Genomic DNA, 17137 nt, shown 5'->3' with positions numbered 1-17137 from the left:
GCACTATTGTGCAATCACCAGAAAGGAGACTGAACCCTGCTCTGCATGAAGATCCTTCTTTGCCATGTGACTATCCTGGCACATATTCCAAAGAGAAAGCATTCCTCTCTGGAGCCAGACATCACAGAACTTCCTCATGTGACGGACATGAAAATAATCTCAGTTTATTTGTGTCTCTTAATGAGGCTGGTTTGTCTGGGTGGAAGAAGGAGCTACACAGCTTGAGTTAGACACAAAGGGAAAGACAAGCCACTGACAGAGCCGCAAGGCGCAGTCCCAAGTGGGCCCACATCCACACTGAGCAGAATCACAGTCCTGTAGAAACACAGGAATCTAGATCAGAGCAAGCCTCTCGAGTCGAACTTTTTTCCCAGCTCTTCCCTTCCTCACTCTCTGCCCCAAAAATGCCATTCAAAATAAAATAAAAGAGCTGTTGCCAGGCAACCTCTCACCATATCTTGAAGTCAATTTTTATGTGGATGCTAGATGCTGAAGTCTGTATGGATGTATTAGGCACAAGATAACTATTGAATTGCTAATGAGAAAAGAATAATCACACCTTTCTTAATTATATATGCACTAGATAGAGATCAGGCTCATTAATTATTAACTACCTTTCCAATCAGCTTTTTCATTAATCAGTAAATGTGAGTTTAAAGTGTAACAAATCCCTCTAAATTTATGGGGCCTGATGGGATTAATCTGAGGATACTCAAAGAGCTGGCTGATGTCACTGTAAGGCCTCTCTCGATTTTTGAATGGTCTTGGGAATCTGGAGAGGTCTTTGTTCCCCAGAAGCTGGAAAACAATGTCCCAGTTTTCAAGAAGGGCAAGAAGGATGACCCTGGGACTACAGGCCTGTCAGTTTCACTTCAGTGCCTGGTAAAATTATGGAGGTATTATTGAATATATGAGATGCAGTGAAAAACAATTCAGTAGAGGACAATGTAGCCATTGGTCACAGCAAGCACATCTTTCTCAGGGGAAATCTTGCTTGTCAAATCTAATTCCTTTTGCAACAAGATAACCCACCTATGGTATCAAAGAAAGCCAACTGACGTAGTATTCTGGATTTCAGTAAAGCTTTTGATCCTGTCTCTCAAAGGATCCTTCTGGACAAAATGTCCAGCACACAGCTGGATAAATGCATAATGTGATGGTTGACCAAAGTTACAGTGATTGGGGTGACATCACACTGGTGACCTGTCACTAGCAGGGTTCTGCAGGGCTCCATTCTTGGCCCTGTGCTCTTCAATGTCTTCATAAATGACCTGCAAGCATGACTGGGAGGGATATTCAGCAAATTTGCAGATGATACAAAACTGGGAGGAGCTGTTGACTCCCTCAAAGGCAGGGAGGCCCCGCAGAGAGACCTTGATGAATTAGAGAGCTGGGCAATCACCAGCTATGTAGAGTTCAACAAGGGAAAGTGCTGCACTCTGCACCTGGGATGGGGCAACGCTGGAGTTACAGACAGACTGGGGCATGAGAGGCTGGAGAGCAGCACCATGGAAAGGGAGCTGGAAGTCCTGGCTGGTGGCAAGTTGGACAGTCAGCAGTGCCTGGCAGCCAGGAGGGCCAAGTGTGTCCTGGGGGGCATCAGGCACAGCATCGCCAGCCGGGAAAGGGAGGGGATTGTCCTGCTCTGCTCTGCACTGGGGAGGCCTCACCTCACATCCTGGGGGCAGTTTGGAACACTACAACATAAGAAAGACATTCAGCTATTAGAGAATGTCCAAAGGAGGCCACAAGGATGGTGAAGAGTCTGGAGGAGAAGCCATATGAGGAGTGGCTGAGGTCACTTGGTCTGTTCAGCCTGAAGAGGAGAGACCTCACTGGGGTCTGCAACTTCCTTATGAGGGGAAGAGGAGGGGCAGACACGGATCTCTTGTCTGTGGTGACCAGTGACAGGGCCTGAGGGAATGGCCTGAAGGTGTGTTGGGGAGGTTTATGCTGGATATCAGGAAAAGGTTTTTCACCCAGAAGGTGTTTGGGAACTGGAACAGGCTCCCCAGGGAAGTGGTCACAGCAGCTGAGTTCAAGAAGTATTTAGACAATGTTGTCAGGCCCAGGGTGTGATTCTTGAGATTGCCCTGTGCAGGACCAGGGTTGGACTTGATGATCCTTCAAACTCTGGATATTCTATGATTCTATAAATGAAATAAACCATGCAAGTCTCCTCAAATCAAAGAAGGCGTGCCTGTCAATGCTGGTAAACTGGTAACAACGGATTAAAAAAAAGCTGAGAAGGCTTTTTTGCCTCAGTCTTAACTGGCAACTCTATTCCCTCAGCTCTTGAGTGGATGGACAGCAGGACAGGGTATGGAGAGCAAAGTGCTTCCCACTCTAAGAAAAGACCAGGTTCAGGACCACCTGAGGAACCTGTGTCTTGGTTTGAAAGACAGGTGTCTGCTAAGGAAGGCAGGAGCCTCCCTTGGAATGGCAGATGTAACCACCTTTCCCTCTGAGTTATTATAATTTTGAAATCAAGGGCTTTTAGGCAAAGATGTGGGAAATAGGAATAACAGTTCTTTACTATTATATATATAACCAGTCAAACAAACAGCAATAACTGCGGCAGTAACAGCAGACAGAAGCACAAACCCAGTGCCAGCCCTCTCGGCTGCCGGGCCCTTTCCCCTCGGGTGCAGTTCCGCTCGCAGCCGGCAGGGGCGCTGGCGGCTCCCGGTGAGCGGGGCGGGTGCGATGGTTCCCCCGCGGCTGCAGGGGGCGCTCCGGAGCGAGCTCGGGGAGCACGCGGCAATGGCGCCCTGGGGTCCCGGGAAGGGATGGGACAAAGGCTTCACAAACCCCTTGGCAGCCGATCCCGGTGTCCGGCCGGACCCTTGGGAACAGCAGGCTGGAACAGCAGGGACGAGCACAAATCCCGGGTGGCAGACGAGATGGATCGAGCTCCGGAGCTGCGGTGAGAACCCCCCGGAGGTCCGGGCAGGCAGGGTGTGCGGGGCTACAGAGCAGCGAAGGCTCCAAGCAACAGCGGGGGCAGGGCGGCCGCAGCCCGGCTCCCAGCGGGGCAGGGAAGGCGGGCTTGGGATCCTGGGGTATCTCCCTGAGGCACCCGAGCAGATGGTGAAAAGATCCCTCTCTTAGTGAGGTGGGGTGTTAGGGTCCCGGTGCAACAGCTGCTCCAGTGATCAGGCTCCACTCATGGTAGAAGGAAGGCAAGAGAAGGCGGAAGCCCACAGCAGCAACGAGTTCCCTCCCCAGCAACAGCAGCCTCTCTCCCCTCCGAACGCCGGGAGAACAAGAGAGCTAGGGGCTCCACCCAACCTCCTTTTCCCCATCCAGATATTGTGGCATCTCTCCCCCACACGAGAAAACCCCAGGTAAAAGAGGGTAGCCAGCTGGACCCCTCCTCCTGTGGCCAGGTCTTTTTGTCTCTCCTAAGTATCCAGTAACTATTGTCTCCTAGCAACATGTATGGGGAAAATTCTTTAAGAGAAAAAGAAAAACAAAAGGAGAACTCTTAAAACCCCAACACTCTCCAATTTAGAGAGAAGGATGTTCTGGGGAACTGTGCCAAAGGCCTTACATAAGTTCAGATAAATGACATCCATGACCCTTCCCTTGTCCACTGATGGAGTCATTCCATCACAGAAGACCACAAGGTTGGTCAGGCAGGACTTGCCCTTGGTGCAGCTGTGCTGGGTGTCTGGAATCACCTTCCTGTCCTCCATGAGCCTTAGCAGAGTTTCTAGGAGGATCTGTCCGTGATCTTCCGAGGCACAGAGACTGAAAGATCAGAGTTCCCAGGGTCCTCCTTTCTAGCCTTTTTAAAGATGGGTACAATATTTTCCCTTTCCAGTCACCTGGGATTTCACTTGATTGCTATGACTTTTCAAATATCATGGAGAGTGGCTTGACAACTACATCAGCCAATTCCTTGGGACTTTGGGATGAATCCTGTTGGGTCCTAAATACATTCAGGTTGCTGGGGTTTTAAGAGGTCTAGGGTTTTTTTCTGTTAAAGGAATTTTGCCCCATTCTGTTACTAAGATGATAAATCACTGGGTGCTTAAGAGAAAACAAAATACCTGGCTGCTCCTTTTGTTTCACCTGAGTGTGTGGTCAGTTGGGTCTCGGTGTTTGGAGAGAGAGGAGCTGCTGGTTCTTTTTTCGGCCGCTTTTCTTTCTGCTGGAAACAACACCAGGATCCCAATGCCACCTTCCCTGCCCCGCTAGAGGCTGGGTTGTGGCCGCCCTGCCCCCGCCGTTGCTTTGAGCTTTTGCTACGTTGTAGCCGTGCTCGCCCTGCCTGTCTGGACCTCCGGGGGGGTTCCCCGCTTGGATACATCGCATCTGCCACCCGGGATTTGTGTTCGACCCTGCTGTTCCAGCCTGCTGTTCCCGAGTGTCCGGCCAGGGGTTTGTGAAGCCTTTGTCCCATCCCTTCCCGGGACCCCAGGGCGCCATTGCCGCGTGCTCCCCGAGCTCGCTCCGGAGCGCCCCCTGCAGCCGCGGGGGAACCATCGCACCCGCCCCGCTCACCGGGAGCCGCCAGCGCCCCTGCCGGCTGCGAGCGGAACTGCACCCGAGGGGAAAGGGCCCGGCAGCCGAGAGGGCTGGCACTGGGTTTGTGCTTCTGTCTGCTGTTACTGCCGCAGTTATTGCTGTTTGTTTGACTGGTTATACACACACAGATATACAGTAGTAAAGAACTGTTATTCCTGTTCCTCATATCTTTGCCTGAAAGCCCCTTGATTTCAAAATTATAATAATTTGGAGGGAAGGGGGTTGCATCTGCCATTCCAAGGGAGGCTCCTGCCTTCCTTAGCAGACACCTGTCTTTCAAACCAAGACAGAGAGACATGGATTGGATGGATGGACTGTTCGATGGATAAGGAATTGGTTGGATGGTCACATCCAAGCATTGTGGTCAGCAGCTCAGAGTGCTGATGGACATCAGTGACAAGTGGTGCCTCTCAGGGGTCTGTATTGGGACCAGTTCTATTTTATATCTTCATTAATGACACAGATGAAGGGATCAAGTGCTCCTTCAGCAGATGACACCAAGCTGAGTGGTGCAGCTGACACTCCTGAGGGATGGGATGCCATCCAGAGGGACCTGGACAAGCTTGACAAGTGGCCCGTGGGAATCTCATGAGGTTTAATAAGGCCAAGTCCTGGTGCTGCACCTGGGTTGGGACAACCCCTGGTGCCAACCCAGGCTGGGGATGAACAGATCCAGAGCAGCCCTGCCTAGAAGGACTTGGGGGTGCTGGGGTGAGAGCTGGACATGAGCCAGCCATGGGCACTCCCAGCCCAGAAAGCCAAGTGTGTCCTGGGCTGCATCCAAAGCCCCGTGGGCAGCAGGGGAGGGAGGGGATTCTGCCCCTCTGCCCCTCTCTGGTGAGACCCCACCTTCAGAGCTGCCTCCAGCTCTGGGATCCCAGCACAGGAAGGACTGTGGAGAGTCCAGAGGAGGCCACCAAAGTGATGAGAGGGATGGAGCAGCTCTGCTATGAGGAAAGGCTGAGAGAATTGGGGTTGTTCAGCCTGGAGAAGAGAAGGCTTTGGAGGCCCTAATTATGGCCTTCCGGTACCTGAAGGGAGCCCACAAGAAAGGCAGAGAGGGACTTTTTATAAGAGCATGGAGTGACAGGACAAGGGGTAAGGGCTTCAAACTGGAAGAAGGTAAGTTTATATCAGATATTAGGATGAAATTCTTTTCTGTGAGGGTGGGAAGGCACAGGTTGCCCACAGCAGCTGTGGATGCCCCATTCCTGGAAGCGTTCAAGGCCAGGTTGAATGGGGCTTTGAGCAACCTGATCTAGTGAAATACATCTCTTTCCATGGCAGGGGGTTTCCATCAGGAAACCAGATGATCTTTAAGGTCCCTTCCAACCCAACCATTTATGATTCTTTTATATCAGGTAACCATGCTCCTGAATAATTAAAACAGGAGAACAGCATTATAACTGAGATTCTTCACTGCAATGTTCAGTCTTCTTGCTGCCTAACCATTAATTCATCAGTACTTAAATAAGTATAAAAAATACTTTCCTTGAAATGCATGTTTTAAGTCAAATAGTTACTACAGTGATCTGGCTTTATTTCTCAATCAAAATTTTGTATTTTAGCTCAATAGTCTGTTGTAACAGAGGGCCCTGCTTTCAGATGGAAATAGGAACTAAACCCTGTAATTTCATTTACTCTTAATAAGGAGGAGAGGAGAGAAATAAGAATAGGGAAGTCTAATTGATCACCTAGGGAGAAGGAGACTTTACTTAATTTCCTTTTTTCTAATTAAATAATGTAATAATGAATGAGTTAAACATGTATATAGTGGAGATGGCCCTATCATCATTGCAATGTCAGTATAAAATGATTGGTTTTCTTCAGTTTTAATTGCAAAATTGTAATGAGCACAGGAAGCATTTATTAAAAACCATACTAAATTGATCAGGTTTGAAAAAACATGTTTGTATGTAGTCTTTCATTTTGCATTTAGATTTTGTTTTTGAAAGTGAAAACTGTTCATAACAACTATTATGAAAAAGAGATCATTTAAGCAATTCTTGGAATTAAAAGTACAATATATATGGAATGTCATTCTAAGAATGCCACAGTAGTTACATGCATGGATATTCCATTCTATTAATATTCCTATTTTAGAAGCAGAAATGGGAAAAAAAGAAATATCACTGCATTGCCATAAACCATCTACTGTTGTCACTGGTAGTTTTGCTGGCTATATCAGAAGCATGGGTTCTGCTGCTGAGCACCACACCTTTAGTACTGGCCTCTACACTGATGAGACCTCCATAATCTGATTTAATTCACTGACTTGTCAGAAACTACCACAGCAAAAGGAGGGTGGTTGGTTGTTTCATTTCTCGGCGTTGCTCTGTTGCATTGCTGTGAAGGGTCTGGCAAGTGCCAGAGGAGATAAAAGGCCATGGGCGAGACCTTTTGGCAGGTGGGTAGAAAAGAAAGGGAGATGGGTGTCAGAGGAAATTTCAGCTGCAGGTGGCGTCAGAACTTCTATAAGGTGAACACGCAAACAGAAAAGAAAAACAATTAAAAAAAACCCCATACCAACCAGCCAAACCCCCCAAACTAAGCCAAATCAATACACTACACTACACTACACTACACTACACTACACTACACTACACTACACTACACTACACTACACTACAATAGACTCCCTCCAAAAAAACCCCAGAGAGCCATTTTGATTCCCCTTTCGCTCTGGAGGATCACAAACGTCCTTCTTCCTGCACAGCTCCTTTAGCAATTAGTCTGTTACACAAAAGGTGACTTTCCCTGCCTCTCCTCTGAATCTGCACACAGATGGTGCTGGGATCTAGGCATGCCAAGCAGCTCGGCCCCTGCAGGGGACCTGGCTGTGGTGATACCCACCCACAGGGTGAAACCTGGCCCCATTTAGGGAACAGGTGCCCGGATGATTAGGTGAGGCAGAGGTACTCAGAGAGAGTTCTATCCAAAAATCTGAACATTTTAAATGCATATAGGGCTTGGAGTACTTTTTTTTTTTTTTTTTTTTGCCAAGAAAAATAAATTCAGAGATGATCCTGAAGACACTGAGCCATCTCCCAGTGCTTGCAGGAGCACTATGAATGCCTTCTTATCAAATGGATGACTAAGCATTCAACAAGAAGATTATTAAGCAGTACTGTTTAAGTAATAACTAAATTCTAAAGTTGAAATTGTGCTTTTCAGCTCATTTCTCATCTCAGTAATTCCTGTAGTCAATCAAATGTGAGGCACTGAACACTGTGATATTTATGCATTTTTGTGTTTTATACATTGTATTTAATTGTTTAGGGAAAAGAATACTAAAACAAATATATGCTGCATGCTAAATCAGCAATCATATTTAGACAGAATTAGGGAACATTCAGCACTTTTAAATCCCTGTTGCTATGTATTGTCAGTAGTTGGAATGACACCGTGTTCCAGTGTGGCCAGTAACATGATCTTGAAGTCAGTAACTTCATCTCCAGCAAGTATCAGGAAACTTAAAAATAGCTTAAGCAGCTGCTTCTGTTGCACATCCAAGTAGGTGGATACAAGAAATATTTGTAATAGTTCCTTTTGTTGACTCTCTCTCTCCACATCTTCTTCATCTGGTATAGAAAGCAAGTTCATATTTTAAATCCTATATATTCGCAAGTGTTTTTATTCACCTTTAATCTTCACCCATTTTCTGATTTGACCTTCAGTTCTCCTGACATCCAATGAACCAGACAGCACACACACATACAAACACCTTTGCACACTTTCTGAACTATTTCCCTCATCTGCAGAACATTCAGCCTCCAAATGTCAGAGAAATTGCAGTAGGAGCTAGCTTTAGCTGGCACAAATAACGAATTTCTTCTTCTTTCTGCATCTGATCCAAGGACACAGGCCTTTTTTCCTCTTTTTGGGCAACAATGGTGAAGGATGCATGTAGAAAGAATTGAAAAATAAGAACTGCTTCCGTTCTGAAGCTCAGTACCCCTGAAAACCACGTCTAAGACACCACACTCTGAGACATCTTAATGTGCTTTGTTGTGCTCACCCACCCTATTTCTCCCAAGGCTGATTAAAACTGTAGAAAGGGCAGGGTACATGATGACGAACACAGGTGGAGCTATGTCTGATGAGCTTCTGCACTGCATTTTTTTGTGAAGAGGACTATACTCATAAACCCTCAATCCCACCAAATGCCAGGACTTAGTGGCCAGCTGCCCTCCAAAGTAGTCAAAAAGATTCAAAGGAAAACAATGGACAGACGAAACACAAGTAAAATTTTGACCCACATTATGAAGTTAGTAATTCAAAGATCATGGTTGTGTAATATTTTGCTTCAAGTATTGTGGGGGTGGATATCTGGATCAAACCAGATCTTATAAGCATTTGGTGTAGATATTTCAATCTCTATAGCAAACTCCACACCTTGCCCCTCCCCCGTTTCCTGAGTGTTGGTTTACCAACCACTGTGTTGTGGTGCTCTTGTTCTATTTGATGTGATTCTCCAAAACTCCTCCACAGAAGTTCCACTTTGAAAGAGCAGATGTGTGAAACAAAGTGAACACATTCATGTATGCATAATAGTTTTCTCTAATCTTCTAAGAACCAGCCTAGAAAGACACAGGGAGGAATTAAAAAATGTTCTATACATCTGCTTGCTTTTTATGAGCATAAAACTGTCTAAACATCCCATTCAAAGGTTTTATTTTATGCAATGGGATTTGGAGAAGAAGAGTTAGTAGCCAAAACGATAGAACAAAGTCCCTTCAAGTGGACTGGCAGTAGAAAACACAATATTGAAAGGCTGTCTCAGCCAGGCATAACTTCACAGATGAGATGCACACACACATCTGGTGCTGGATTTATTGGTGGTTCAGTAAAGTATATTGCACTGGAGATATGGGATGCTATAAACCAGAAATGTGATAGTCTTACAAGTTCAGGAGCTCCAGATGTTAACGACACAAGCAACAGAAGCACAGCAGAAGCAGAACACTTCCAGGAGCTGGCCTGTCTTTTTGGCTGCATCCTTGCAGTGGCAGAGGAGTCTCTTCATGAACTCTCTCCTGTACTCTGCTACAGAATTCTTCATGCTGAGAAGGAATCATCCGTCCCCTTCAACTAAAAGGACAGATATCCTCTCCTGTGCCTTTCCAGTTGGTCCCTTCTCCTCTGGTGATCTGGGATCCGTGGGGTATCTTGGCAATGCAGTATAACCCCTGTTGGAGTGAAAGCTCCTCTGGACTCAGGCCCAGAGGGAAGGCAAAGCACAGGGGTTGAATTAAAACCTTTGGATAAGCTGAGATATGTGAAGTCACACCAAAGTGAAATAGAAATATAGATTTTTAACTTTTGGTAGAAATATAAGCTAAGTGCCTTAAACATTAAAAAGCTGCAGCAGAGACCTTAAACACAGTTCTTACTGCAGCAGTGTTACCTTTTTACAGAATTTCTTTTACTTTAGACAAAATAGAGATAGAACTGTACTGCTCACATTTTTTCGATAGAGTGTTCACATAAACAATAAGAGCTGATAGAAACTGTAAACACAAATCTGTGTAATACCTATGTAACACTTGTGTAAGACTTACGACTGTTAGACCAGGATAGGTTAAGAAAAGGAAAACTGGAATCGTATGTTAATCTTATTGGTCAACTAACAAATATAATACACACTTTCATAAGAAAAAAATAAGAGAAGAAACTAGAATTAGAAGGAGAAGCTGTTTTCTGCCTGCTTTTGCTGCTGTTGCTACTTGGCCTTATCATGTAACCCCTTGAACTCTGCCTTCAAGAAAGCTATGAGACTGTGAAATAAAGAACTTAGTAGAACAGCAGCCTCCTCTGCTCTTTTACCCTGGTCTGAGAAGGAAGGGTATCCCATAAAAAGCTCAACAAACTCCAAAAAGAAGTATTTGCCAGGATGGAAGAGTATTCACCAGAAGTGAACAGGCAGTTCTGCAGAGAGAACCTGCCCTTCTTATAGCATTGATTTGAACAGGATATGTTCTGAGAAAGAACTGGAGCTTTCAGTGTTTTTCTGGTGAAACTGGTATTTCAGTGTTTTTCAGTGTTACACACTGTGCTAAAAAATTTAAGAATTAAATAAAGAGACAATCACAAACAAAGAAATGGAATATTTAGGAGGGCCCTAGGTCAGCAAGGCATATTATGTATTTCCCCTTTAAGGAATGAAAATGCCATTTCCATCCTGTGCCTGCCTATTTCTTGTTCAAAAGTGCTTTAGCTTCTTCTCTCTTATCATTCAATTTAATTCACCATCTGTTCACCCAGGACTTAGTATTTTCAGCTGAGATTTCAAAAAGAAGACCACATTAATCAAACATTAGTACTTTTGAAGCAAGTAGGATCTAGAAGAAACAGATGTATAAATCACGACACCTAATTACTGATCACATTTTTCTTTACCTTGGCATGTAGGAATGTATGTGCTTCACAGGTTGCTACATTATCCAGAGGTTTAAGGACTCAGGATGCAGAGGCAGGAGAATCAGATTTTCTTGGTGGCATTAGGAGGACTTAGGTCTAACTCCTGCTTACAGCTAACAAGCTGAAACCAGAATTACTGCTCTGTCAGCACACTCACAACAAATCAAAGTAAGGTTAATAAATACATCCAGGGAATACAAAAAAAAAAAAAAAAAAAAAAAGGCCAGAAAAGACATAATTAAAAGTCAAGCTGTCAAGCAAAAATTGGCTATTTGTGCAAGTGTTGAGACAACTGAGACAAGTATTGTCGAAAAAGGGCATTTTAAGATAAAATAGGTCAGAAAAGGTAAAGAACGAGAAATAGTAAACCAGTTAAAAGGGAGAGATGATTGCCTCATGAGCAATTATTTTCCACTCCAATTAACACAAGCATAGTTTCTCTGACCTCTATTTTTTGCTTGTCACCAATCAGTTCAGAACCTTTTTCTATAAACTGTCCAGCTTTGAAATTTTTATCATACAGTTTTTCCTGTAGCAGAGTTCTGTAACCAGTTTTCTAATGTTTTATCTTGTTTTCATTTCAATTTAATATAATTTCTTTTGCCTGCATATTCTCTTTAAATTAGATGTTCCTCCTTTCTCAGGATACTTCCAACTTTTCCTGCTGAAGGTATTCTCTCTAGTATTGGAGCTAGATGGGTATTCACATTGCAGAGTGAAAATCACCTCTCTGAAGGACTTCTCCAAGGACCACAAAACCAGCAAAAAACTGGTTCTGGCCAACCACCATAGTTATGTGGTATATTCAACATCTTTCCTCTGACATATTAAGAGCCCCAAAATATATGAGGATTGCGGTGTTAAAAAAATGCCGTGCTACACATAAGTGTCTTTGCTGTGCAGCAAGAGGATGTACAAAGAAAATATCATCTGCAGTCCAACCTGTCTGTATTTACACAGGAATGTATTTTAAATTTCTTGAAAAAATCCAGTTTCACTTAGCTTTACATAGATTTCAAGTCTGCCAGATCTGGCTTTGTGAGAACCTGCTTTCACTGTTCGCCACATCCTGAGTGCCCCTCAAGCCCTGAATGTGATCCTGCTTCTTTTGAATTTTGCTGCTGCCTCCATTAAGCTCTGTATGAGTTTATGTGGCATTCTCAGCTCCCACTGGATCAGGTGCAGAGGTCAAGAAAGAAAAAGGTTGTTTAGGTAGTGGTGTTTCTATGTTTACTCACTACAAATCTTTAAGTATAAACCTTGAAAATGGTGGGTTTTCTTATTCTTTGTCAAAAACTGACATCTGCGATCTCACTCTGATTTCATGTGTACCACAGCTCAGTTAATTTCAGTGGACTTGCTCCAGATCTATGTTTGTGTGAGAGAGGGATTGGTTTTAATGTTTGTCATCAGAACCGATCTTAGGAATTCCATCCATTGTAAATACAGTTCTAGGAAGTTAATTCAGTAAGTAAGTAAGTCAGACTTGCTGATGGGTTGTTGCGGTCTCCCAGCACTTAGGTAACCGATGAAGTTTGAGAGTCAGTTTCAAATAATAACCCATTTAGTTTCCAGGGCTTAACTAGAGTTCATGACTCACTGGAAGTGTTGATTGCCCAAATATTTGCCTTTTATAAACTTCCATTATCAGAAACTCGTAGCTATTTCTCATACATGCTAAACAACAAATTCAAACTGTGTGTTTTTAGGAAAAAATGGGAATTGTATCATGAACACAGGATCTTCAAGGATGCCTTGTGGAAGCACGACTTGGCCACCACATTTAAATTTTTGCACTGGTTAATGCAGGAAAAAGTGTAAAAGATATAGAATAATTTCCTTGTCTGGGAACTTTGGACTTTGCAGAAAAAGCTGTGCTATGTAGAAACCTCAGTCACACAGAGGTCTCCTCTGGGCTGAGGCTGCTGGCAACATGAGACAATGTAATGGGACATTATTAAACTTTATGGGAGTTTTATGGGTCATGAAGAGAGATGTGCAGTAGTTTTGTGTTTTCAGACATGTGCAATGGCAAAACAAATGGACTTCATTCTGAGGTGGTCACAAACAGCCTCGGAACAGCAAGGAAGCTGGGAATCCCACAGACCAGTTATGCATTTCACATTCATCAAGGGGTTAATTTATTAAAAAAAGGCTACTGTCATTAGTTGCTAGGCAACAGTGTAGTCCCCTCAGGCTTGTGATCAGCAAATGAATTTTTCTGATGATATAATATTGTTAACTCTGTATCTTGGTGCTGGAGCCAGAAAAAAGAAGGACTTTTTCTGAAACTTCTCACAACAGAATTAGTTTCATTTGTCTGGTTTACTCATATAATTTTATTTGACTCAAACATAATTTGAAGTGGCAATAAAAAGCTCATTTTCATAACTTCCTCTGCATGAAAATACAGCATTCCACTATTATGTCTTAGAACAAACATGTGCAGTTTTAAATTATAAGTGCTTGGAAAACGGAATCCTTAAATTTTTTGCTGTCTCTCCATGTTATATTTATATGTAAAATTGTGTCAATACACTCCCCAGTTAGCCTTCTAGCCAAAGGAAGTAATGAAAAGGAAGAAGTAGGGAAGTAAATTGAGGTAAGGTTAAGAAGAAGGTTACATGGAAAGCTGAGTGGCAAAGAGAGAAAGCACAGCTGTTGTTCAATGGATTTTAATTTTCTTTACTGTAGACATTGCACCAGAGCACAGGACTCAAGGCTTCATTCTAGAGCTCTTTTCCTTAAAAAGTTGGGGATGCATTTTCAATAAGGTCAAAGCACTGCTCAGGATGGTGCACTGGCCCATCCCATTGACCTCCTGAGGGATGCAATCCCTGCAGCAGAAACCGGAATTCTGTATCATACCATATTTTCTTACTGTATGGAATTTGAAATATTTCATTAGTATTTACCATGTCCTTCAAATCTTTTCATTCTTGTAATATCTGTAATCATCCATTATTTGAGTGAGAGGAAATAATGGCTAAATTTTGGGCCCAGCCACAAATTTTCACATTTTCTCTCTGCTTATACTGAGGAGACCTTCCTGCCCACTTTTTGTTGTAATGCAAATTAGTGAGTTCCTGTAGCATCACTGGATGAATTCTTTCTGGGGAAAAAAACCCCACCAACTGGCATGAAATACTAAAAACAGTTTCATTGCAAGTTGACACTTTGTGGATGCCTTCAAGTTTTTTGTATTATTGGCAACTGGTGCTTCCTGGGGAAAAAAAAAGCACCTGTCAGTTTTATTTGGGTGCAAGTTACTGCCTCTCTTTCATCTCATTCTCTGAGAAAAGCTGCTGTCAAGTCAAACAAAATGTTTTTCTGTGAACAGACACTATTTGTGGAACGGGAGGTTACCCTATTACTGTCAGTGACAGCGAGGAGCAGTTCTGGCAGCAGTGTGAGGCTGTGGCACTGTCAGAGGTCTCCCTTCTAATGGAAGGTTGCTCTGCCCCGGGAGGGTGTGGTGGCTCCTTGGCCGTGCTTCTGTGAGGTTGGTATCCAATTGCACGATGAATCAAGGTGACATACGTGCTATGTGTTAGGGCTGCAAATAGGATTGTGCTGGAATTAGAGGTTCAATGAAAGGATTGTCTGCAGCTACGTTATCTCGTGATGTGCATCAGTCTGGGGTGTGATTGTAATGGAGTAATTAATCTTTAAAATCATTGCATTCAACAAAGGAGAAAAATTACTTTAACTAGCAAGAGGGTGTATTCAAATATCTTTTGTCAATTTGTCACTTGAAAACACCTGAATTCATTTATCCCACAAGTATCTACATGAATGAAGGAAAAATAACCCCAAGCTATTGAATAGTAACAACAGTAAAAAAGCTTTTAAGTGAAAGGTTGCATTAGATGAATCTTGCTGTAACTACCAACTAGGTCACACTGAAAGATTTTTTCTACCAACAAAAGGTTTTTCCTGATTTGAGGTTAAACTGGCGGGAAAGCTCAGTAGGTCAGTAGAATACCCTGAGGAGAAATGCTGACCATCCAAAATCTTAATAATCAACCTGACTTCCTAGAACTATTTCCTAGAATAAATGTCAAGGGATACTGCTTGAGAAAATCTGAAGACTAGAGGTGACCAGAAGGATGACTTCTAAGTATATTTTTAACAAATGGAAAACACTAATCTATTGTTAGGGTTTAGTGGCAGAGGCCTTCATTCCTCCAACCCCTAGATAAACAAGCTGGAGAACTTTCAAATGAAAATGAAGCAGTTATTCAAAAGCTGGTTGTAAACTGTAATTTTTGTTCTGTGAGAGTTCCAACATTCGAACATTTAGTTTCATCTCAATGGAATGAAGTCCAAGTTTTAATTTCCTATTAAGACCTCATTTTTATGCAAATACTTAAAGAAGCCCCAAACCAAACAAACATTAAACCCCAAAACCACTGAACATTCTGTTTCGATAGAAACCAAACATTTCTTTCTGCTTTAGACTTTTCACAGCAACAACTATATTTGGGGATGTTGATAGATCAGTGGTTTCTGAGGAGAAATATGAATAGTTGTAAACACACTGACTTTTGAAGCAATATATTGTCTAATAAACACTATGTTTGCATAACCTATAAAATACACTTGGACAGCTGCTCCTTTGACACTTTCATGCAAAGTAGGAAAGACTGGGTCATGAGAAAAAGGCAAGGAACTGGCAGATGTTCAACATACCACCTTTTCTTCATGAAATTCCATACCATCATTTCTTATCACAACAGATTACATAAGGCAGTCAGTTATTCCACCTTACAAACTCTGCCATTAGCATCAAGAACTGTTATTAAAGATGTTTATCTGCATAATCTTTCTATATTTTTTTTCATCTTTCCCTAACCAGGACCTCTTAATCTTTCTGTTTCTCCACCGACTTATGTTGTTTACAATTTGGGCTTCTTTGGTAAAGGAAAAGAAGTAATTAAAACAAAAAAATTAAACCACACGAGTTGAAGTTGTCAGGAGATTAGAGTACTATATGATTCATTATCTGTAGCCTTTTAATATTGTTGATCAACATGTGCCAGAGATTACTGCTGTGAGCAGCATAAGAAGTAACACATTAGTAAGAAGTGTGGTGACCTTCTTCTGCAGAGCTCTGTAATGTAATGTAGCCTGTCAGATCAACCTCAATACACATGTATTTCTTCCAAAAAATAAGTCTCCTCCTTACTTTAATATTCTAATGGGAAGAGTTCTCTTTTTTATTCCCATTTTCTAATGGTATTGTAATTTGAACCTTTGCCTTTGACACTTTTTCCTTTATTTTCTTACCTAATTGGTGGCATACATTTCTTAATGCTAAGAATGGCACTACTTACATCCAGAGTTAGAGTCAGGCTTGCTATCATTGCAAAAATATGAAAACAAAAGCATTGGCTGAGTCAGGGAATTTGCTGATGATTATGAAGGCTGACCACAGGAGCTCTGCTTAGAGCTTGATCGTGGCTGGGTAACAGCCACATGTCTTTAGCATCTGGTGTCTGCACGTTGCCTGTGCAAAATTAATTGGAAATCTCAGTCACATCCACACTGGACTTCAACTTCTGGCTTTTTACGTTTATAAATGGCAATCCTTAAAACTGTCAGTGTTGTGCCATTGATAGCTTGAGTCCACAAACTCATAGGAATGCAGGGAATGCTCCTTGTTGCTCCCAAGGATCTTCTTGTGCTGGAAATCGCTTTTATCTCATTGATACCATGGCTGGTTCTGTGTCAGTTCCAGCCCTAGACCCAGCGTATTTTAGGTTATACTGCACAAAAATACACGGTCACAGTCATAACTGGGTCAAAACAAAGACTATCCAGTAACCCATCTCAGACAGTAACTTAGGAAATTATATAATATTATTGAAACTATGGAGTATCTGGCAATCTGTGATTAAGGAACTTACTGAACTAGAGGGTGAATTGTATCTGTTGCATTCAATAGCTACCTCTGAATTTGTCAGCTGTCAGTTTTTCTAATCCCACTCCCACTCTGACTACTTGATATTTGAGGATGATTAATTCCCCATCTTAGCTGTGTGTTATGCCCTTTTTACTCATTTTAAGCTTGCTGCCTGATAAATTCATTATGTGCTGTGCTTGAGCTAAGATGAAAAGTAATCAACGGTCTACTGTTGAGCTTTCCCTTGCTTTCTCTTCCACTTTTCCAGACTAGAGAGTC

This window comes from Aphelocoma coerulescens (assembly GCF_041296385.1).
Source record: "Aphelocoma coerulescens isolate FSJ_1873_10779 chromosome Z unlocalized genomic scaffold, UR_Acoe_1.0 ChrZ_unloc_scaf_1, whole genome shotgun sequence".
NCBI lineage: Eukaryota > Metazoa > Chordata > Aves > Passeriformes > Corvidae > Aphelocoma > Aphelocoma coerulescens.
The sequence above is the reverse complement of the archived record's forward strand: the minus strand, read 5'-3'. Positions refer to the sequence as shown.